Source organism: Lepidochelys kempii, chromosome 1, assembly GCF_965140285.1.
Source record: "Lepidochelys kempii isolate rLepKem1 chromosome 1, rLepKem1.hap1, whole genome shotgun sequence".
Classification (NCBI taxonomy): Eukaryota; Metazoa; Chordata; order Testudines; family Cheloniidae; genus Lepidochelys; species Lepidochelys kempii.
Window position 1 is genome coordinate 8,323,794 of NC_136380.1, and position 21,828 is coordinate 8,345,621.

The 21,828-nt window shown below is 56.7% G+C and overlaps 1 protein-coding gene across 1 annotated transcript in view; it reads left to right on the top strand.

Moving 5' to 3' along the window:
* The first annotated feature begins 9,935 nt into the window (after positions 1-9,935).
* The window catches only part of RHOG (ras homolog family member G), a 29,593-nt gene continuing 17,700 nt past the window's right edge, over positions 9,936-21,828 (top strand). The window contains exon 1 of the mRNA XM_073333140.2: positions 9,936-10,078. The gene's annotated coding sequence lies outside the window, so the exon portion shown is untranslated. The remainder of the gene's footprint in view (positions 10,079-21,828) is intronic.

The following is a 21,828-nucleotide window of genomic DNA, read 5'->3' on the forward strand; positions in this document are numbered from 1 at the left end:
TGCCGTGAAGGAAAAGAAAGTTTGAACAGCAACAAAGCTTGAGAAATGCTTTCACTGGTCTGACACATGCACAGATGTGAAAAAGTGACCTAGTAGCTACCGTCTTTAAACTTGGATTGTCCATCTCCTACGACAGTGTTGGCCATCTCTACCAGCATGGCAAACAGTGCATGCCAACACTTCAAGGATGAGAATATATCTGTCTTCTAAAGCTTCCTGGTCGTCTGTTCACTGCTGTGGCTGCAGACCACAATCCTAGCTCCACCACAGCAACAGACTCCTTCCGCAGAACTGGGATCTCACTTTTTCAGCATCCCAGTACTCAAGTGGAGGGAGCTGTCTGTGGAATTCCCATCTTGGACTGTGAGACCAGTGGAGGAGACTATATCATCACTTCCTGAGTCTTACACAATTGTCCCTCCACTGATCGTGAAGAAAACCAGCACTCCCATCCCGCCTCAAATGCTGAAATCAAGACTGACTGTCAGCTGATTACCCAAGCCCTGCAAGGAGAATGCAGGTGGCTTGAACAATTAAGGCAAGCAGCAAGTCTGGATACCTTAAATGGAGATCCAGCCATTTCCAGGGCAGCTTACCATGCCAGCAAACAGCCAGACCCAGACTCCACCCCAGCTTCTTCCCCTCTTTCCGGATGACTCTATGTCTGTGGCAACTATTCGTCCCGCCATGGATGTGATAAGGAACACTGTACACCACGTAACCCACGCCAGGTGTCAGTGATCACTGTGGATCAGCCCCTTTTCACCATAACCAAACTGATACAGTGGTTGTAGCCTGCGGGATATGGAAAGGACAAATCTGTCATTATGCTGAGTGGTCTTCATCAGGAAATGGCAAGTCTGAAGCTGATTGGAGAGTGGATGGACGGAAGCCCTTGTTCAGGCCCAAGTGGCCTCCCCAAAAGTGGCTGACTCTTTGAAAGTGTCTCATGGAGTGCTTAATTTGTAATGAGAGGTGCCGGGGCTCAAGTAATTTTTTTACATTCATAACTGACGCGGCAAGTCTGGAGGTGCTGGGGCTATGAACTGCCAAGCCTAGAGGTGCCGGGACTCAGCTCTGGCACAAATTAAGCACTGGTCTCATGTCACACATGCTAGGTGTGCCGAGCAAGTAACTGCCAGCAGTCTTCAGAGTAACAGCCGTGTTAGTCTGTATTCGCAAAAAGAAAAGGAGGACTTGTGGCACCTTAGAGACTAACCAATTTATTTGAGCATAAGCTTTCATGAGCTACAGCTCACTTCATCGGATGCCTTTTCTTCACCCCTCTTCTTCCTGCCTTGCCTTTCCCAAGGCTACCCCCACCTTGCCCCAGACCCCCCACAATTCTGTCCCTGTCCTGGCCTCACCTCTGCTCCTTCTGCAGCTCCAGGGGCTCTTCACACACACCCTCCCCAACTCTGGGGAGGCTGCAGCGGGTGTTGCAGGGATGGTAGGATGGAAGAAGCAGAGGAACTGTCCTGTTCCAATTGCTCCCAGGAGCAGAGCGACCCTGAGCTACTGGGCTCTTCCTGCTCCTCCCCGCTCCCTCTGTGTCACTGTAGGGAGGCCTGGCCTGTTTACATCCTTCTCGCAGAGGTGCTGGGGCCCCAAGAGACATCTTGGGAGCTACGTGCTTTCTGTGCCGAGACGGGGCCCTGGGCACTGATATAAGGGGGCACTGCCTGCTCCCACTGGCCTCCCAGAGCCGCTGGGAGCTGCAGCACACAGAAGGGCAAGAGGAGCCCTAGGTGTACCCCATGTCCCCACGCTCACGGCAAGGGCAGTCATCCACCGTGGGGACAGTGGGTGCCGTGGTAACCATGGCAATGACTGACACCAGCATGGGGCTGGCCACTCTTTGCCCCCCACCGCTGCCACTGCTCCCAGGGCCCAGCAGCCAGAAAAGGGCTTCCCCATTGAGCTACAATCCCTGCTCCTGGAGAGAAGCTACCTCGGCACAAGCTTCAGTGGTGTGGGAGGGCGGAAGGGGCAGAGGCTAGGAGCCCCAGAGGATCCTTCCTTAGAGGTTTTTAAGGTCAGGCTTGACAAAGCCCTGGCTGGGATGATTTAACTGGGAATTGGTCCTGCTTTGAGCAGGGGGTTGGACTAGATGACCTTCTGGGGTCCCTTCCAACCCTGATATTCTATGATTCTATGATTCTATGATCTGGGCACAGCGAGGAGTGGGCCCACATGCTCAGGCACGCTCCCGCCAAGCCCCAGGAGACTGCTGCTCCCCAGAGATAGGCATCAGTCCACCTCCGGTAGGGTCTGAGCTCTGTAGGGTCCTGGACAGGGCCGGATTAACCTTTTGTGGGCCCAGCGCCAAACATATTTGTGAGCCCCCATGGGGACAATGGAGCATGGTGTGGGGGGGGCGGTCTCCGGAGCGAGGAGCTGGGCAGGGGTATGGCATGGCAGGGGCGGACCCATTCTGCCCAGCCCAGTGCAAGGGCACTCTTTACAAACTGGCAGTTGCCAGACGCACACTGAGCCATGCCGCACCACACATCCCCCCCTCACCCACTGCCCAACACTGGAACATCCCCCCCTCCAATTCCCTATGGCCAGAGCCCCCTCAGACCCACTATGCCCAGCACCCTCCCAGACCCTGCCACAAATGCACAGCGCCCTGCACACCATCACCCCATCCAGTGCCGCCCTGCCCACAGCCCCACCACAACTGCCCATCACCCCACACAGAACCCCCACTCCCTAGTGCCCCAACACACAGATCTTCCCCAGCCTCTCACAGCCCAGCAGCCCCCTAGGTCCCCCAGAGACCCACTCCCCCAGGCCCTGCCTCCTGGCTGCACTCATCGGCCCTGCTGGGAGGCGACTGTGTCTGCCAGGCTGAGCTGCCAGTGCAGCCAGGGCTGGTCCCGGGGCGGGGAATCACTCCGGGAGTGGCACGATCCAGCCAGGCCAGGGCCTGCCCCAGCCAGCCTCCCTCAGGATCCACTTGCCTGGAGGGGCCCAGCCAAGCCCCCCACACTGCCCCCCATCAACTGGCTGAGACTGGCCAGGCTTCTGCACCCGTCCCAGGCTGCTCAGCACCAGGGAGACAGGTGAGGCCGCACAGGTGGTAGGAAGCCGAGACTGCCCAGAGCCGGAGGTGCACTGGGGTCTGGCCAGGCTGTAGGGTGACCAGATGTCCCAATTTTATAGGGACAGTCCCAATTTTGGGGTCTTTTTGTTATATAGACTCCTATTACCCCCTCACCCCCTGTCCTGATTTTTCACACTTGCTGTCTGGTCACCCTAGGCCAGGAGGCAGAGAGAATCATAGAATCATAGAATATCAGGGTTGGAAGAGACCTCAGGAGGTCATCTAGTCCAACCCCCTGCTCAAAGCAGGACCAATCCGCAACTAAATCATCCCAGCCAGGGCTTTGTCAAGCTGGGCCTTAAAAACCTCTAAGGATGGAGATTCCACCACCTCCTAGGTAACGCCCATTCCAGTGCTTCACTACCCTCCTAGTGAAATCACTTTTCCTAATATCCAACCTAGACCTCCCCCACTGCAACTTGAGACCATTGCTCCTTGTTTGGTCAACTGCCACCAGTGAGAACAGCCGAGCTCCATCCTCTTTGGAACCCCCCTTCAGGTAGTTGAAGGCTGCTATCAAATCCCCCCTCACTCTTCTCTTCTGCAGACTAAATAAGCCCAGTTCCCTCAGCCTCTCCTCATAAGTCATGTGCTCCCGCCCCCTGATCATTTTCGTTTCCCTCCGCTGGACACTCTCCAATTTGTCCACATCCCTTCTGTAGTGGGGGGGACCAAAATGGATGCAATACTCCAGATGTGGCTTCACCAGTGTCGAATAGAGGGGAATAATCAGTTCCCTCGATCTGCTGGCAATGCTTCTACTAATGCAGCCCAATATGCCATTAGTCGTCCTGACAACAAGGGCACACTGCTGACTCATATCCAGCTTCTCATCCACTGTAATCCCCAGGTCCTTTTCTGCAGAACCGCCGCTGAGCCAGTCGGTCCCCAGCCTGTAGCGGTGCATGGGATTCTTCCATCCTAAGTGCAGGACTCTGCGCTTGACTTGCTGAGCCTCATCAGATTTCTTTTGTCCCAATCCTCCAATTTGTCTAGGTCACTCTGGACACTATTCTTACCCTCCAGCTTATCTACCTCTCCCCCCAGCTTAGTGTCATCCGCAAACTTGCTGAGGGTACAATCCATCCCATCATCTAGATCATTAATGAAGATGTTGAACAAAACTGACCCCAGGACCTAAGTTCCCAGGTGTGGCCGGGGTGGCATGGACCCAGGTGCGGCTCAGGGTGGCACAGACCCAGGAGTGGTCTTGCCCAGTCCAAACCCAAGCATGGACAGAGCGGCCCGGCCCAGCGTCAGTCCCAGCCCGGGCGGCGCGGCCTGGACCCAGGTGCAGCTGGAATGCCCCCTCCCCTAGCCAGAACCCAGCCCTGGCCCTGCTGGGGCCAGGGAAGGGGCGTCTATCCTGCAGCCTCAACCCCGGAGCTGCTGCAGCGGGGAGAGCTGGGGGTGCGTCCTCTCTCCCTGCCGTAGCCCCGGAGTCCCCTCCCACATTTGGTGTCCATATAGATACAATTTATAATCTTTTTGAATTTTCCCATTGGTGACTATCATTCCCTTAGTTGTGTCAACTGAGAATTTAAAGCACCCCGTGTTTCACCACTCCACGCCCTTCTGTGACAGGGTGCTGGGCAAAGGGTTGCAGATTCAGCCCTCTGTCATGCCCACTCCTCATTAGGGGAATAAATTAGAGCAGGCTGGAGATGACCTGGCAGAGACAGCAGCTACCTAATTAGCCTGGGGCTGCACAAAAGCCTCAGGGGAAGGAAGCCAAGGGAGAGCAGAAGGAAAGGGAAAGGAAAAAGGAAAAGGCAGGGAATGGAAACAGGGAAGTAGCTCTCCCCTCCTACCTGCAGACGGTGAAGGGTTACTTGTATGTGGTGAAATGGTGGTGGGAACAAGCCTGAGAATAAAGTGCACCAGTGGTTACTAAATCCCAGGTCTCAGAGTGACTTTGTGAGCTTAGCAGAGGCAGAAGCCAAAGGGGCCCTGCTGCACCCTGCTACAACTTCCTTAGACCTTCATTTACTTTTAGCAGCTGTTGCAGGGTGTCATAAATATAAAGGGAAGGGTAAACCCCTTTAAAATCCCTCCTGGCCAGAGGAAAAATCCTCCCACCCCTTGCACCCCACTTCCTGGGGAAAGTTTGGTAAAAATCCTCACCAATTTGCATAGGTGACCACAGACCCAAACCCTTGGATCTTAGAACAATGAAAAAGCATTCAGTTTCCATAGTGACACTCATGTCTGACCCTGTACTAAGGGCCCCAGACTTTGACAAACCGTTCCTAGTAACCACAGACGCGTCCGAGCGTGGTGTGGGAACAGTTTTAATGCAGGAAGGACCGGATCAAGAATTCCACCCTGTAGTGTTTCTCAGCAAAAAACTGTCTGAGAGGGAAAGCAACTGGTCAGTCAGTGAAAAAGAATGTTACGCCATTGTCTACGCCCTGGAAAAGCTACGCCCATATGTTTGGGGACAGCGTTTCCACCTGCAAACCGACCACGCTGCGCTACAGTGGCTTCATACCGCCATGGGAAATAACAAAAAACTTAATCGGTGGAGTTTAGCTCTCCAAGATTTTGATTTCGAAATCCAACACATCTCAGGAGCTTCTAACAAAGTGGCTAATGCACTCTCCCGTGAAAGTTTCCCAGAATCAACTGGTTAAAATCATCCTTGAGATGTGGAAAATATTGTTAGTCTTTATGCACTTGGTAGTATATTTAGAGGTGCATGTGTCTTATTAACTCTGTTTTTTCCTAGAGCTCCAGGAAGAAATCCCAGCCAGCGTTTCACCCTAGCTGAGATTTGGGGGGGGTGTCATAAATATAAAGGGAAGGGTAAACCACTTTAAAATCCCTCCTGGCCAGAGGAAAAATCCTCTCACCTGTAAAGGGTTAAGAAGCTAAAGGTAACCTCGCTGGCACCTGACCAAAATGACCAATGAGGAGACAAGATACTTTCAAAAGCTGAGAGGAGGGAAAAAAACAAAGGGTCTGTGTCTGTCTGGGTGATGCTTTTGCCGGAGACAGAACAGGAATAGAGTCTTAGAACTTAGTAAGCAATCTAGCTAGGTATGTGTTAGATTATGATTTCTTTAAATGGCTGAGAAAATAGCTGTGCTGAATAGAATGAATATTCCTGTCTGTGTGTCTTTTTTGTAACTTAAGGTTTTGCCTAGAGGGATTCTCTATGTTTTGAATCTAATTACCTTGTAAGGTATTCACCATCCTGATTTTACAGAGGTGCTTCTTTTCTTTACTTCTATGAAAAGTCTTCTTGTAAGGAAACTGAATGCTTTTTCATTGTTCTAAGATCCAAAGGTTTGGGTCTGTGGTCACCTATGCAAATTGCTGAGGATTTTTACCAAACCTTCCCCAGGAAGCCCTGGCTGGGATGATTTAATTGGGGATTGGTCCTGCTTTGAGCAGGGGTTTGGACTAGATGACCTCCTGAGGTCCCTTCCAACCCTGATATTCTATGATTCTAAGTCGGGGGCAAGGGGTGGGAGGATTTTGGGGGGAAAGACGTGTCCAAACTCTGTTTTTTCAGGAACCCTGATAAAGTTTGGTGGTGGCAGTGGAAATCCAAGGGCAAAGGGTAAAATAATTTATACCTTGGGGAAGTTTTAACCTAAGCTGGTAAAAGTAAGCTTAGGAGGTTTTCATGCAGGTCCCCACATCTGTACCCTAGAGTTCAGAGTGGGGAAGGAACCTTGACACAGGATTTCTGGGTTTTCCCCACGGGGTGGTCGCTGGTGATCAGAGGGATGCCTCTGGCTGCTCAGCTCTCTTTCGGAAGATCATTTGTCATGATGTTGAAGAAGGTAGGACTGATGACGTGCCCCTGTGGAGTGCTGGTGTTTTGTGCCTGTCTACTGGCGCAGGCTTTCCCAGCTCTGACCTGCATAGCTCCACCTACACATTCTTCCTTTTATATGCATGGTAGCCACTTCAGCCACCCTCTCTCTGTTTCATAAACTCCCCTCTCAGGCTGCTGAACTCTCATTTATAACACCAGAGGCAGCCCCACCCTTCTTCTGACATCAAACTAGGGTGCCCCTTGACTGGAACAGGAGCGCTGAGCCCCCTTTCACTGAAGGGGCCAGCTAGCCTGTTGCATATCCCCATGTCCCTCTCACACTCACTCGTGCACATGCCCCTCCTGTCTCCAGCGCAGTGTTTCTGACATTATTCTGGTATCCCATAGACAGACAGACAGTGAGTGCTCGTTTACACACTGTAAAAAGCTTTCCAGTCCAATTCACATGCAAATAGGTGACCCTGTGTCCAGGCCCATCCGATACCATGGGTAAGATGAGTTTCTGTGTAGACTTGGAAGCTTCTCTTCCATGGCCAGAGGCTGGTCCAATAGAAGGTATCCCCTCACCCACCTTGTCTCCATTATACAGAACAATTGTAACATCACGTGTGTGGCTGAGAACGTACAACAATGACACCCCTCACTGGAGTATCTGGGCTCCTCACATGACTCGTAGCCCCTGGAACACCTCTCTAGCCCTGGCACTCCCCCTCCGCTGTCTGTTCAGTTGTGCATGATCTAGGTAAGGTCCCTCCCAGCGGCAAGGCTGGGCTCTGAGGGGCCCGAGGGCAGGTTGGAGCATGCAGGGCATGTCCCGGGGCACTCTGCCACCACAGCATCTCCCTAGGCAGCACCAGGCTGGTTCAATCGGTTAAAAGACTTACAAACACACGGCTGGCTCTGCGCTGAGCCTGTTTGCATTCTCGAGAAGGCTATAAAAAGCAGCTGAGAATGGCAGGCATGCATGTGCGTGGGGGGAGTGTGAAGCAGGATCTCCACCTTAGCCTGAACTAGGACACCGCAGACACGGCTGACATACGAGTAATGAATCAGGAAAGGCTGTGTCTGCTCTTATCGGGACGTTCAGACCATGCAGGGCTGCGGGCGGACCCAGAACACGGAGGAGCCCAGGCTGGTCCACTGTACAAAGGGGGCCTCAGCCCCGTACGCACGGTGCCCGCAAGCTTCTATGCCTGTTGGTATGAGACAACCCAGATCCATTGTCCAAACCTCCCGTGGAGGGGTGACGTGTATCAGCCCCGGGGATGTATCAGAATCCAGGCAGCCGCTCCCCCACCACACCGGGTCCTGCTGGGGACAGGAGGGAGGAATTCTTAGTGTCCCTGGCGGCCTTGGCGAGCTCGGGGCCCATTGACCCGAGCACTGTGCTGCAGACAGCATCCGGGCCGACGGGGAAGGTGGGGTTCACTGAAGACACATTGCCTAAGACTGCCGGGGCTGCCTGCATTAGCATTAGCCTGCATGACCCAGGAGGTCCCTTCCCAGCCTGTGTCTCATGGTCCTGTGGCTATAAACCCTTGCATGGAGTGGCCCATGCGTACTGCAGCCCGAAAGCGTTTCCGGCTCCAGGACTTGCATGGTAACGAATCTGAGCTTTGCCGTGAACACTTCAACAGGAGCAAGAAATGCCCCCACGTCCCCAGAGACTGTCCCACTAACCCCTCCCCCAGAACAACCAACAGCCCCCTGGCACCTTCTTGAGCCTTCCTTCATCACTCGGCATTTATTGGGGCATGGCACCATCTGGCCTCTGGGTGGCAGCAGCCTCCCTGTGCTGGGGCTGCCGGCTCGGGGTAAAGAAGCCTGGGCTGCTCAGGTTCCCCCAGGGGTGAATTTGACCCAGAGCCGACAGCTGTTTGCAGGCTACAGGAGAGGCTGGTGCAGGAGTGTGGCTTTCACAGGGGAGCTGAGCGTTTATATAATAACATCCGGACACTGCACGTGACGCTCGCCCGCCAAACCATTTGGTTTGTAACCTTTTCCCGAGCCCTGCGGCCTGTCGCCAGGCTCCTCTGACTGCAGGCAGCTCAGCGGCTGTCCTGACCTCCTCTGCTCCCCACTGCATGCATCCAGTGCAGTGAACTGTAGCCCACGAAAGCTGATGCTCAAATAAATTAGTTAGTCTCTAAGGTGCTGCAAGTCCTCCTGTTCTTTTTGCAGATACAGACGAACCCGGCTGCTCCTCTGAAACCCGCCTGGGAGTGGCGCTAGCCTTCATGGGCCGTGGAGTGGCTAGGGCCGTGGTTTTCGACGGGGAGCTCCGCAGACTGTGTCTGGTATTTCCAAAGGGCTCCGCGCTGCCCTGCGAAACTTTTCAGGGGCCCGCAAATGAAGAAAGGTTGGAAACTGGTGCCCTGAGGGATAGCAGGCTTCCCTTTGGTTAAGAGACGAGCAAGACACACAGAGAAACTTCTGGAGAAGCGGGCGTGGACGGGGCAGATACTGGCTGTGCTGGGTTGGGTGGGTCCATGTCTGGCACCTATGGAGGCTTTGACTGATGCCCCGTTGGCTCCCCCGCCTGCCCCGGGGATGTCATTGGCATTGGGTTATAACGCAATGACGCCCCCGAGGTGCGTGTGCTTGTTGGGACCAGGCCGCAAACACGAGGCTGGCTGGCTACCCTATCCAGCTCCCTAAGGCGCTTCTCCAACACTCATCACAGCAGTGCCTGGGCGCTTCCCTGGTGTGTGATTTACCCACGGTCCCGCTGCCAGGCTGGAGGAGTCCTCGGGGTGGTTAGAGCCTGGACAGCTGAACAGAAGGTGGCAGACCCAGGGCTGGCACCTCCTGGGGTGCAGTCCCCCCAGAGATTTGGGGGTTCCTCTTTGTGGGTGTGGCACGACCTGCCAAGGCAGGGCTGACTGTGGGGCAAGGCTGGGATCTGACTGGGGGGAAGAGCCAGAGGGGAGAGGACTGGAGGAAAGTTGGCCTCAGCAGAGAGTGCTCAGGGCTAGAGAGGAGGGGAAGTAAGAGCCGGGGAGCAGAAACTTCCTTGTTCACGCTCTCTTGTGCCTTGCTCTGCAGACTTCCTCTGGCCTCATTCACTTCCTTCTGCACCGGGAGCGAGCAGCAGCAGCGAGCAGCAGCGGCGGGCGCCCCCAGCCGAGAAACACCCGGGTCACGGCGCCCCCCCCCCCCGCCGCCCCGAGATATGAGCCAGGGTGAGTCCTGCCTCCCCGCAGCTCCCCCCGCCTTCTGGGAGAGGGGGTCCGGGCGCGCCCCTTAGCCCGGCGGGGGCCGCGTCCCCAGCTGTGCCAGGCGCCTGGCAGAAAGTGTGTGGGGAGCTGTGCCGTGCGCCTCTGGAGAGGGGTCCCGCTGTGCCGTGCGCCTCTGGAGAGGGGTGGGGGGTCCCGCTGTGCCGTGAGCCTCTGGAATGGGGTGGGGGGTCCCGCTGTGCCGTGCGCCTCTGGAGGGTCCCCCGAGGTGGGTGCTGATGCACTGTCCCTCTGGAGGGGGGGTCCCCGCGGATCGGGGTGAGTGCCGCTGTGCAGTGCGCTTCTGGAGGGGGGGTCCCTCGGGGTGGGGGGCGCTGCTGTCTGTCCTCTGGAGGGGGGGTCCCCGCGGATCGGGGTGGGTGCCGCTGTGCAGTGCGCTTCTGGAGGGCGGGTCCCCTCGGATCGGGGTGGGGAGCTGTGCAGTGCGCCTCTGGAGGGGGGGTCCCCTCGGGGTGGGGGCGCTGCTGTCTGTCCTCTGGAGGGCGGGTCCCCTCGGATCGGGGTGGGGAGCTGTGCAGTGCGCCTCTGGAGGGGGGACCCCTCGGGGTGGGGGGCGCTGCTGTCTGTCCTCTGGAGGGCGGGTCCCCTCGGGCGGGCTGGGTGCCGCCGGGTGGGGTGTGTTGCGTGCCTGGTGGAACGGGGGCCAGGACGCTTCCCAGGACCCGGCTGCAGTCAGCAAAGCGGGAGCAGGAGAGAGCCTGGGGGAGAAGCAGGGGTCGGGCTGTGGGGCTGGAGTGACGGATATGGGGGGAGAGGAGGAGGAAGAGTTTTCACCAAAGGCGCCTGCAACTGACAAGAGCTACTGCTGTGTCTGCCTGTGAAGGAGGCCCGGGGAGGCTGAGCCGGGCTGGGCTGGGCCAGGCGAGGCTGACCTGGGCCAAGCCAGGCTGGGCTGCACTCTGAAAAGGAGCAACTCCAGGAGGAAAATGGTGAAGCAGCCAGCTGTGAGGTGCTCCTGTCTGGGCCACTGCCTCCTCCAGGGTGGGCAGGGTGCAGGCGGCCTGGGCAGACTGCCTGGCTCTGTTTCTTCTGGGAGAGAAGGTCTGTCCTGAGAACACAGCCTGCCCTGTGCCCTCCCCCACAAGCCTGGCACTCCCCTCCCTCCCCCGGCCCTCTTCCCAGCCCTCCTCTGAGCTAGGCTTGGCTTTGGCCCAGAGCAAGTAGGAGTTTCCCTTGTGTCCCTTGTTGTTGTTAGGTCAGTCCGAGCTGGGCTGCAGGGAGCTGGGCGGACTCATTCTGTGCCAGGCGAAAGTGGGCCTGGCCCTGGGGTTCTCCCTCTGACTGCCCTGAGCCGTTCTGTGCCAAGCTCAGCCGGGCTGGGCCCTTCTAGTGCTAGAGCAGGCAGCATGTTGCAGTCAGAAAGTCATCAGAGTTTGTTCTGTGCTGTTCAATCGGAAAGCGGTGGGCTCCTCCTGGGTATCTCCTTGTCTCGGGGATGGGGTGTATTGGGTTGGATCGTGGCCTGGGTTTTGTTCAGAAGGGGGGAGGGGAAGAGAAGATCCCCTCCCAGGACTGGGAGTGGATTTGATTCTTCATTTTCTAAGAGATCTGCTCTGTGGATTATTACGGGGAAATCTCCTGGCCTGTGCTGTACACATGGGTCCCTTCTGGCCTTGGAGCCAAGGACTCTGTGTCTATCCCCACCCTACTGCTGGGGTCTTCCCCCTCACCATCCCAGGCGAGCTGAGACCATGTGAGCTGGGCTTAGATGCCCTCCGTGGGCTATGCTGCCTTTTCATGAGGTCAGATCATTTTGTGTGTTACTAAAAGGCTAAGAATGAATGTCTGCAACCTCCCGTTTTACTAGGGATAAAAGTGGGCATCAGACTGCAGTGACTCAGGCCTGAGCTCGGATGGACGGGGCTGCTAGCAGATGGTTTGAGATGGGGCAGTTCCCAGATTATGCCTGAGTGGATGCACCCATAGGGTCAGATTTCCTGGGCTGATATCACCAGTGTCATAGGCTACCAGTGGTGGTGATTTGACCTGGAGTCGGGGAGGAGGGAGCCGGAGATCTGAGCTCATCAGGATGGTGGTGGGGAGACGGCCCTGCCTGGAGAATACAGACCCCCTTAGAATGAGAAACAGCCTTCAAATAGTGTAACAAAGCCAGGGCCACCCCAATGTTATGGCTGGCACCGCACTATGCAGCATGGCTGCTTGGAACTTTGTGGAACCAGCATAGATAGACCTGACCCCTGCCTTTTTAGTAAAGGAGAATCACCACTAGCTACTTGCAGTATAGTGCACATGACACACAGCTTATAAGTTCTGAGTCTGTCCAGCAGAGGGCAATGATGTGCTCACTCATGCGCATTGCATCACAATGTATTTAAGGCCTGTTGCATATTTTTCCAGACACAATAAACCTTGTACATTGTACTTTTGCACAATGCATTTTAAGTTGTTGATGCTGCAGAAGAAATAATCCTGAGGACCTGGGTGAGTAACTGGCTTTTGACCGCTAGGTCACTGGTTCGAATCCAGCCGGGATCAGACGGGATGGGTGAGAGTGGAGGGGTGAATGGGAGGAGAGCTGGAGGCAGGCAGGAGGGAAGAGATGAGAGACCGTGGTTCACCTTGCCCAGTAGCCTGTTTCTGACAGTGGTGGAGCTTCAGGAGGGGCGAACGGAACAGAGCTGAAATAAGGTGGAGGCAGCTCAAGGGAAAAGTGAGACCAGACCGTTCCCACCTAATGTGAGCATGTGCTCTAAACCCCAATGCAATCCCTCCTCTGAGTGGGGTGGTTTGCTGCAGTGACTGTTTGGTTGTTAAGGAAGTCGCTCTCTGTCCAAGCGTCTGCAATTCTATGGAACGAGGTTGCCCCTGGGTTCTCCTTGTTACTGTATGGTTACGATTATTTCATCTCTTTGGAGGGCACGGCGGGCCCCCTCCCTTCCCTTCCTTGGGCAGCCAGGGGCCGGTGTGTCATAATTAGAGGCGTTCCAGTGTAGGAACGGCCTTGATTCTCATACTGGTACTTCACAGTTCCAAGCTGCTTTCTGTGTTCAAAGCCATGCACGCTCACGAGCAGCTCAGAGAATTAGTAGGCTTCTCTGGGGCATGGAATGACCGTCCCACCTTGCATCCCAAGGAGTTTGCAAACACAAATGAATGAAACCTCCTGGTCCCCCCGGGTGAGGAAGGGAACTATTATCCCTCTGGCATTACTGGTTAAGAGTCTTTACATTGCTGTAGTGTCTAGCAGCCCCAGTCAGGATGGGGGCCCCCTCGTGTGAAGACCCAGACCCTGCCCCAATGCCGTCAACACTTAAGATTATGCTTAACTTGAAACATGTAAGTCCCATGGAACTACACATTTCAATAACGTGAAGCATGTGGATAACTATTTGCAGGATTGGCCGTTATTAGTCTTAAAATAACTATTTAATTTTTAAACCATTTCAAATTGCCTTTCTCTCTCTATATATATACATATACATTTTCCTATTTTGTGCATAATTAACACTAGAATTTCATCGGTTTTAAACCCTGGACTTTGTCCCTTTTTCATAATATTCAAGCTCAGCTTTCTCTCTATTAACTTATTTCTAAGCTTGACCTTTCTTTTTAGCTATTCTTGGCCTTTTCGGTTTCACTCTCCCCTTTGTTTAGTTTCGAACGCTGGCTGTGTCACTTTCTGTCTTTTTTTATACTTAATTCTAGCCTTACAAAAGTTTGTCTTGCCTTTTTCTAAAGTTGAACCCTTTGCCTTCTGCTCCTTTTTGTAGTTAACCCTTTGATTCTTTTTTTTAAACAAAAAATATTTCACCCTTGATAGTTAGATACTACAATGATGAGCATTGTACAAAACCTGACAGTAGACTGAAAGATAAAGCCGTTGCCAAATGGGATGTTAGTTCACAGATCTGTAGATTTTTAAGGCTAGAAGGGACCGTTCTGATCAGCTAGTCTGACTTCCTGTATAACACAGGCCAGAGAAACTTGCCCTTCATTCCTGCTTTGTGCCTGATAACTGCGAGAGGGATATGTGTGTGTGTGTGTGTGTGTGTGTGTGGAACTATGGCAGATCTTTTAGAGAGAGACTTTCAGTCACCACTGAGTTGTAGCTAAAGGTGCTTGGAGGACTTTATCAAAGCAGACAGGAAGAAAGTGACAGGGTGGGTAGTTGTGAGACACATTGGCTGTAAAGACGGTGGATTTGATCATGAGCAATAGCTGGGGTCGTGGTGACCAGAAGATCAATTCAGTGACATGGCTCTTGGGTCCATGTGTAGCAGATCTCAGGAGACCTCTCAAGAGGCTTCTGGCATGTGCAGGGAGGAGCCTATGTTACCAGTAACATAAGGCGATGTAAGAGAGAGGTCCTGGAAATTAACTTTAGATTGCTGGGAAGACTGGTAGGTCTAGGGCAGGCATGGTAGCTGCGGAGCAAATGTAACGAAAGGTAGCAGTTGATAAAAATAAATGAAAAAATTAGTCAAGAAGAGCTTATGTCCTCCAAGCCACAACAGCATCCTTCCGAAAATGGAGCTTCTTTCTGTTGGCTGCACGCGGGCGGGAGCAGGTAGAGTGTTAGATAGGGGTTGGGACGTTCGGGGAGAACCCAGGCAAAGACATCAAAACAAATCACAAGGCGTTCTTTGAATGTATCAGAAGCAGGAAACACAGCAGAAAAGCAATCACCCCACTGGGCGCAAGTCCTTTTTCACCTTCAATTTCAAATCTGTAGCAATAGCGAAGTCCCTAGTGGACTTGGTGGAGTCTCTGTCATGTCTCTCCTTTTCGAGGTTCAATTCTGCTTGGTGCAGGGTTTTTGATTGGTTGGCAGGGCTTAGGGGGTTCAGCCTGGTGACTGTTATTCAGATGATGGAGAGGCTTTTCCAAAGAGGAAGAAAGTTTGGCAGTGTCTCGTGAAGACGGTCAGTCTCTGGGTTCTCCTGAGCTCCTCTGGACAATCGTTCCACAGGCAGATCCCCTGGACTGAGAAAGTTTGACCCCAGTGCTCATGCGCTTCGTGATCTGCATTGGCCCAGAGGAGCGCAGCTGTGGTGGTGGGTCACAGATCAAAATACAGTCTTTGGTGTAGCAGGGACTTGATCCATTAATTGCTTTAAATTAGGGCTGAGTCATTAAACGGGCCTCGGAAGCCGACTGGGAGCCAGTGGAGGCATTTGAGCATGGGTCTGAGGTGCCCATGCTGGTCTGAGCCATGGAGGTGGGTAGCTGGAACCTGCCCGGCAGCTTCACATTTAGTTTTGGTTACAGTAACCCGGCCTGGAGGTGACACATGTCTTGATCCCCATGGTCACATCTCCTCCGGGAGGAAGGGACAAGGTTTCCTAACGAGCTGGGGGCGAAAGAAGGCGTTTTGAGGAGTCAGACAGGGCCCTGAGTTTCTCGCCCTTTTGATGAATTGGGTCTGCACGCCTTCCATGGAAGGTGGAGGCAGCTGTTCTCCTTTCTGACCAGCAGCACTTCAGCTCTCTGGCACAGCTGGAGAGGGAGGACTGGAGCCACTGGGAGACTGGGCCGTCAGCTCCGGCTGTGTCAGGTGGGAGAGCTAGCAGTACCCTGGTCACAGGCTGTAGAGGCCCGGTGGTAGGACCGTGAAGATCTTACTTGAGTCCATGGCCACAAGGAGGTCACCTTTTAGTGCCCCTAGATCTCTCTGGAGGCATCCGGGATGCTGACTGACGTCACCTGTTGGTGGAGCATGGTGGTTCCTACTTTCTCCATGATCTTGCCCGGGGCTGGGAGGTTGGAGAGGGGATGGTCCACAGTGTTGAGTTCTGGCTCCTTTCAGAAGGGGAGCGCTGTTGCATTTTTCAAGGAGTTGGGTGGCCGTGCTGCTCTGAAGGAGGCGCTATTTCCATTAGAAGTGGGTTTACCTGTTCTGTACTGGCTGGCCATACTGGACTAGTCCTATGTTCCTTCTAGGGTGGAAGAGAACCTAGAAGTCCTGCTCTAGCCACTAGCCCACACTCCCTCCCGGAACCTATAGTAAAACCCAGTCGTCCTGGCTGTCAGACACCTTCTCTAGCCTCTCCTTCTCCTCCCATGGAGATACAGGCGGCTTCTAGTGATTGCAGGTACTTTTCCTACCTGACAGAGCATGAGCGTGTGTGTGTAGCAGAGTGGAGCTCTCTGTATGGCCGTTCATTTTCCTCTTCAGAAAAGGATTGGAAGGGGGGAGGCGGCGCAGAGCCAGTTTATTTCCTGCTCCACTGGACCCGTAAATACAGTGTGTTCGACACCTAACACAACGGGGCCCTGACCCTGGTGGGGACAGCTCGGTGCCCCGGCAGGACAATATTTCATAGTACTGCACCCCAGGGGAGAGACCCAGGCCACCCCTTCGGGGGCTGACAGGTGTCCGAAGGCGGAGTCCTGGAGGATCGTGAGTCATGGCCCCAAGTCGCAGTGGTGTGCAGGTAACCGTCCGATGGGAGGGACCCTGGGGCCGAGAATCCCAGGCCTCAGCCCGGGGACTCAGGCGCAGGGGGCTGCTCGGCAGGGGTTAGTGGAAGGACTCAGTCCGGCGGGGAGAGAAACGCAGTGGGCAGGCCCCATTCAGGAGGATGCCAGGCTCCTTGGTGTGGCCCCAGCATTCAGCAGGTGGCATGTTTTCCCTCCTCTGGGTGGAAACCCCCCGCCTGGGCGGAGTTCTTGGCAGGGGCTGAGGGTGGATTTTGTGTCTGAAAAACAGAGAGAGGGTTTTGCTTCCCTTTTCTGCTGAGTGCGAGATGAGTTGTTTTCCCTCCCTGGGTGGGGAGGGGGAGTCGTTATGAATCACCCGCCAGGGTCCTGGCCCCAGCTTCCTCTTGCTGATGCGGCACCGGGTGAGGATCATTGCTGGGCAGAGGAAGGAGCCCTGGGGTGTTTTACCTCCCTCCAGCCCCGTGCAATCCTGCTGCCCCCAGCAAGGCCTTCAGGGCTGGGGTGACACGTGTGCGGGCAACAGAGGAGGCAGGGCAGCGTGAGGGGGCTGCGGCCAGGGTGGTGATGGGGGGGGGAGCTGTGAAAGGTCGGGGCACCATGTCTATTGGGCATCTGTGGCCGGACTCTGGGGAGGGCAGTGTGTGTAGTGTGGGGCAGTGTGTGAGGGGGGTGTAGAAGGAGGGGGCTGGGGGTGGGGTGGGGTGGGGGCTGTGTGTGGGGGGGGTGTAGAAGGAGGGGGCTGGGGTGGGGGTGGGGTGGGGACTGTGTACAGGAGGGTGGGGTGGGGTGGGGGCAGTGTGTGAGGGGGGTGTAGAAGGAGGGGGCTGTGTGTGGGGGGGGTGTAGAAGGAGGGCAGTGGAGTGGGGGTGGGGGCAGTGTGTGAGGGGGGTGTAGAAGGAGGGGGCTGGGGTGGGGGTGGGGTGGGGACTGTGTACAGGAGGGTGGGGTGGGGTGGGGGCAGTGTGTGAGGGGGGTGTAGAAGGAGGGGGCTGTGTGTGGGGGGGGTGTAGAAGGAGGGCAGTGGAGTGGGGGTGGGGGCAGTGTGTGAGGGGGGTGTAGAAGGAGGGGGCTGGGGGTGGGGTGGGGTGGGGGCTGTGTGTGGGGGGGGTGTAGAAGGAGGGCAGTGGAGTGGGGGTGGGGGCAGTGTGTGGGGGGGGTGTAGAAGGAGGGGGCTGGGGTGGGGGTGGGGTGGGGACTGTGTACAGGAGGGTGGGGTGGGGTGGGGGCTGTGTGTGAGGGGGGTGTAGAAGGAGGGGGCTGGGGGTGGGGTGGGGTGGGGGCTGTGTGTGGGGGGGGTGTAGAAGGAGGGCAGTGGAGTGGGGGTGGGGGCTGTGTGTGAGGGGGGTGTAGAAGGAGGGGGCTGGGGGTGGGGTGGGGTGGGGGCTGTGTGTGGGGGGGGTGTAGAAGGAGGGGGCTGGGGGTGGGGTGGGGTGGGGGCTGTGTGTGGGGGGGGTGTAGAAGGAGGGCAGTGGAGTGGGGGTGGGGGCAGTGTGTGGGGGGGGTGTAGAAGGAGGGGGCTGGGGTGGGGGTGGGGTGGGGACTGTGTACAGGAGGGTGGGGTGGGGTGGGGGCAGTGTGTGGGGGGGTGTAGAAGGAGGGGGCTGGGGGTGGGGTGGGGTGGGGGCTGTGTGTGAGGGGGGTGTAGAAGGAGGGGGCTGGGGGTGGAGTGGGGGTGGGGGCAGTGTGTGGGGGGGGTGTAGAAGGAGGGGGCTGGGGGTGGGGTGGGGTGGGGGCAGTGTGTGAGGGGGGTGTAGAAGGAGGGGGCTGGGGTGGGGGTGGGGACTGTGTACAGGAGGGTGGGGTGGGGTGGGGGCTGTGTATGGTGAAGGCTGTGGGGGCGGTGTACAGAAGGAGGGCCGTGTGTGAAGTGTGGGTGTGAGTGTGGGCTGGGTGTGGTGTGGTGTGGGGCTGTGTGGGGGGGGGTGTACAGGAGGGCAGTGTGTGAGGTGTGGGGTGTGGGTGTGCAGGAGGGCAGCGTGTGGGGTGTGGGGTGTGGGTGTACAGGAGGGCAGCGTGTGAGGTGTGGGGTGTGGGTGTGCAGGAGGGCAGCGTGTGGGGGGGTGTGCAGGAGGGCAGCGTGTGGGGGGGTGTACAGGAGGGCAGCGTGTGGGGGGGTGTGCAGGAGGGCAGTGTGTGGGGTGTGGGTGTGCAGGAGGGCAGCGTGTGGGGGGGTGTACAGGAGGGCAGCGTGTGGGGGGGTGTGCAGGAGGGCAGCGTGTGGGGTGTGGGGTGTGGGTGTGCAGGAGGGCAGCGTGTGGGGGGGTGTGCAGGAGGGCAGCGTGTGGGGGGGTGTGCAGGAGGGCAGCGTGTGGGGTGTGGGGTGTGGGTGTGCAGGAGGGCAGCGTGTGGGGGGGTGTGCAGGAGGGCAGCGTGTGGGGGGGTGTGCAGGAGGGCAGCGTGTGGGGTGTGGGGTGTGGGTGTGCAGGAGGGCAGCGTGTGGGGGTTGTGGGTTTGCACAGTGTGTGGGGGGGTGTGGGCAGTGGGGGGGCAACTTGTATATTGGGGTGTACACTGCCCTCCTTCGGTACACAACCCCCACCCCACACACAGCCCTCCTGTACACCCCCACCAGGCCCTGACGACAGGCTACGTGGGAGCCAGGAGGAGTTCGTGCGTGGGCTGGCCATGCGGCCCTGCTTGGGCAGCAGGATTGCATGAGGGATGTGGGGCGGGGGGTGTGTGTGGGTGTGGGACAGTGTGTGGGGTTGAGGGCAGTTTGTGTGGGGGTGTTCAGGAGGGTGGTGTGGGGCAGTGCGTGTGTGGGTGTACAGGAGGGCAGTGTTTGGGGTGTGGGGCAGGGTGTGTGGGGTGGGGATGGGGGGGAAGGGGGTGTGGGGGGTGTACAGGAGGGCAGTGTGTGGGGGGCACACACAGAAGCAGGGATGGTATCTCAGTCACCAGCGGGCACGTGGGGAGGGGCAGGCTGGGTTCCTGGGCGAGGTTTGTTTACTTCCTGTAACTAGCTCAGGCCTGCTGATGTCATTTGCGTCAGGGCCTGGGGCCCTGCCGCTCCCCCCACCCCGCATGTGCCCGGGGCTGGACCCCTCCGTCCTTTCGACGGGCTGGGGCAGGAAGGATCCTTCTAAAGGCTGCGTGGAAGCCGGCGGCTGGAGATCCCCCCGCATCCCTCCCCAGCGGGCTCCAGCTCCCCATCCCCTCACCCTTGGGCCAGCCGCCGAGCAGCCTCGCACCCTGGCAGGCTGGGCTGGCGCAGGGTGGAGGATGGGGCTGTGATGCTCCTGTGGGACGGGGCCTGGTCGCTCTCCGGGACGAGCCAGGCCTACCCTGGGCAAACAGGGTCAGCCAGGCAAAGCTCCCCCATGCGGCCCTGCAGTCTCGTGGGGGCGGAGAGTAATGCCCCCCGTCCACCGTTCTCTGGCCACTCGATGCCATGGCTGGACCTGGGGTTCATGTCTTCTGAGGCAGTGGCTTCCAAACATGGCCACTTATTTTAGCCCCCGAGTTTCTGGGCGCCCAGCAGATGAAGCCAGGTGGTCAGCCCCTCCAGGAGCCAGACTCAAGTTGGGCACCCAAACAATGCTAACGTGGGACTGGAAGGGACCTCCGGGGCATTGTGCCCAGTCCCCGGCTATCCCAGACAGCCCTGGCATATCGTCCCCTTCACAAACTTGTCACGCTCCACCCGAAAGCCCCTTTGGTTGTTTGTCCCTCTCTGCTCTACTGGGAGGTTGCGGCAGGGTTAGAAACCTTCTCCTTCCTAGCCTCCACGTTTCCTGGTCACTCGCTCCCTGTCTGTTCTTGTGCCAACATTGTCCTTTAGCTTCAATAGCTCGTCTCCTTCCCTGGGGTTCACCCTGGTGTGTATTTATAGAGCAATCTGATCCCCGCTCAGCCTGCCTTTCGCCAGGCTAAGCCAGCCAACCTCTCTCAGTCTCCTCCACGGCCCTGCCCGTCCGAGCAGCCCTTCTCTGCACCTGTTCCAGCCTGAATTCTTCTTCCTTCAACACGGGTGACCAGCACATGAGCGCCGCATTCCTGATACGGTCTTACCAGTGCCTTGGACAGACCAAGACCCACCCACCCACCCAGCTCACAGAGACACCAATCTTCTGTTTGGGGGGCTGCTTCTGCACAGGCCAAGGGGGTTGGACTGCCTGGGCCAGTCGGTTTCTCAGCTCTGTCACCCTCCCAACCCTGATGCATCATGAGCTCATTACGAGTGTGGCGTGTGGATATGAGGCATCACCAAAAGTATGGTAATTTCCCATGAGACATGCAGAGCAAAGGGACTTAGCTGGCCTCAGCACGGTAGCAGAGGAGAATCTCGCAATCTGTAATGTATTTATCCTCGCTCCACCCCTGAGGCGGGACAGGGCTGTTATTCCTGTGGTATAGAAGGGGAACTGAGATGCAGCAAGGCTAAGTGACTCACCCAAGGGCACACGCGGAGTCAGTGGCAGAGCTCCCACATCCCAGGCTGGTGTCCTGAGTACAGGACTATTCTCTGCGCTGCTATACAAGTGTGCTCTCGATTTCAGAGCGGCCTTGATTTTCTCCCCTTCCCAGCACGCTGGCGATGCTCACGCGGGGATGCACACATGCCCTGGCTGCAGAGGGGGTGATCCACTGGCTGATTAGCCAGTCACGCTGGCCTTGGTTCTGGGCAGAGAGGTGTGAGGTGGGGTCATGCTACCTAGAAGAGAGGGAAGTGGGTGGAAGGGAGAATATAACGGCCGTCAGGTTGAAAAGATGAGTTAATTCTTGAGGGCTTCAATCACCTCCTGGCCCTGAGATGGAGCCCGCCCTCGGTGAGCTGGGACCGCTCTGCAGCAGGGCGGAAGTAAAGCATCAGCTGCCGAGGTCAGGAAGAAGCTTCCACACAAGCATGTAATTGCAAGAGAGTCCACCGGGTCTGGGTCTGGTCCCAGCCCCTGCCAGAGACAGGACACCAGCCTGATGGGACAATGAGTCTGATCTGGCTTGGCAGCTCCTTTGCCAGCAACCCCAATTGCTCCTAGCGAGGGAGGCTCCGTGCTGACAGGCCCCATGGCAGTTGCTCAGGACACCTTGTGGGCTCAGTCCAGAGCAGGGAAGGGAGGCTCAGTCCAGAGCAGGGAAGGGCCCGAGGGAATGGGCTGAGGCTGAACTGAGGAGAGGAAAACGGAGGCTGAACGTTAGGATCCATTGCCCGGTACTGAGAGCTGATCAGCTGCGGAATAGCTTCCAGGGGATGGGATGGAAGCCTGGACGCTAGAGGCATTCAGAACTGGGTTTGACCGAAGCCCAGAGAACGTACCTGGGTGGTGATCTTTCACTACCTAGAGAAACCAGCG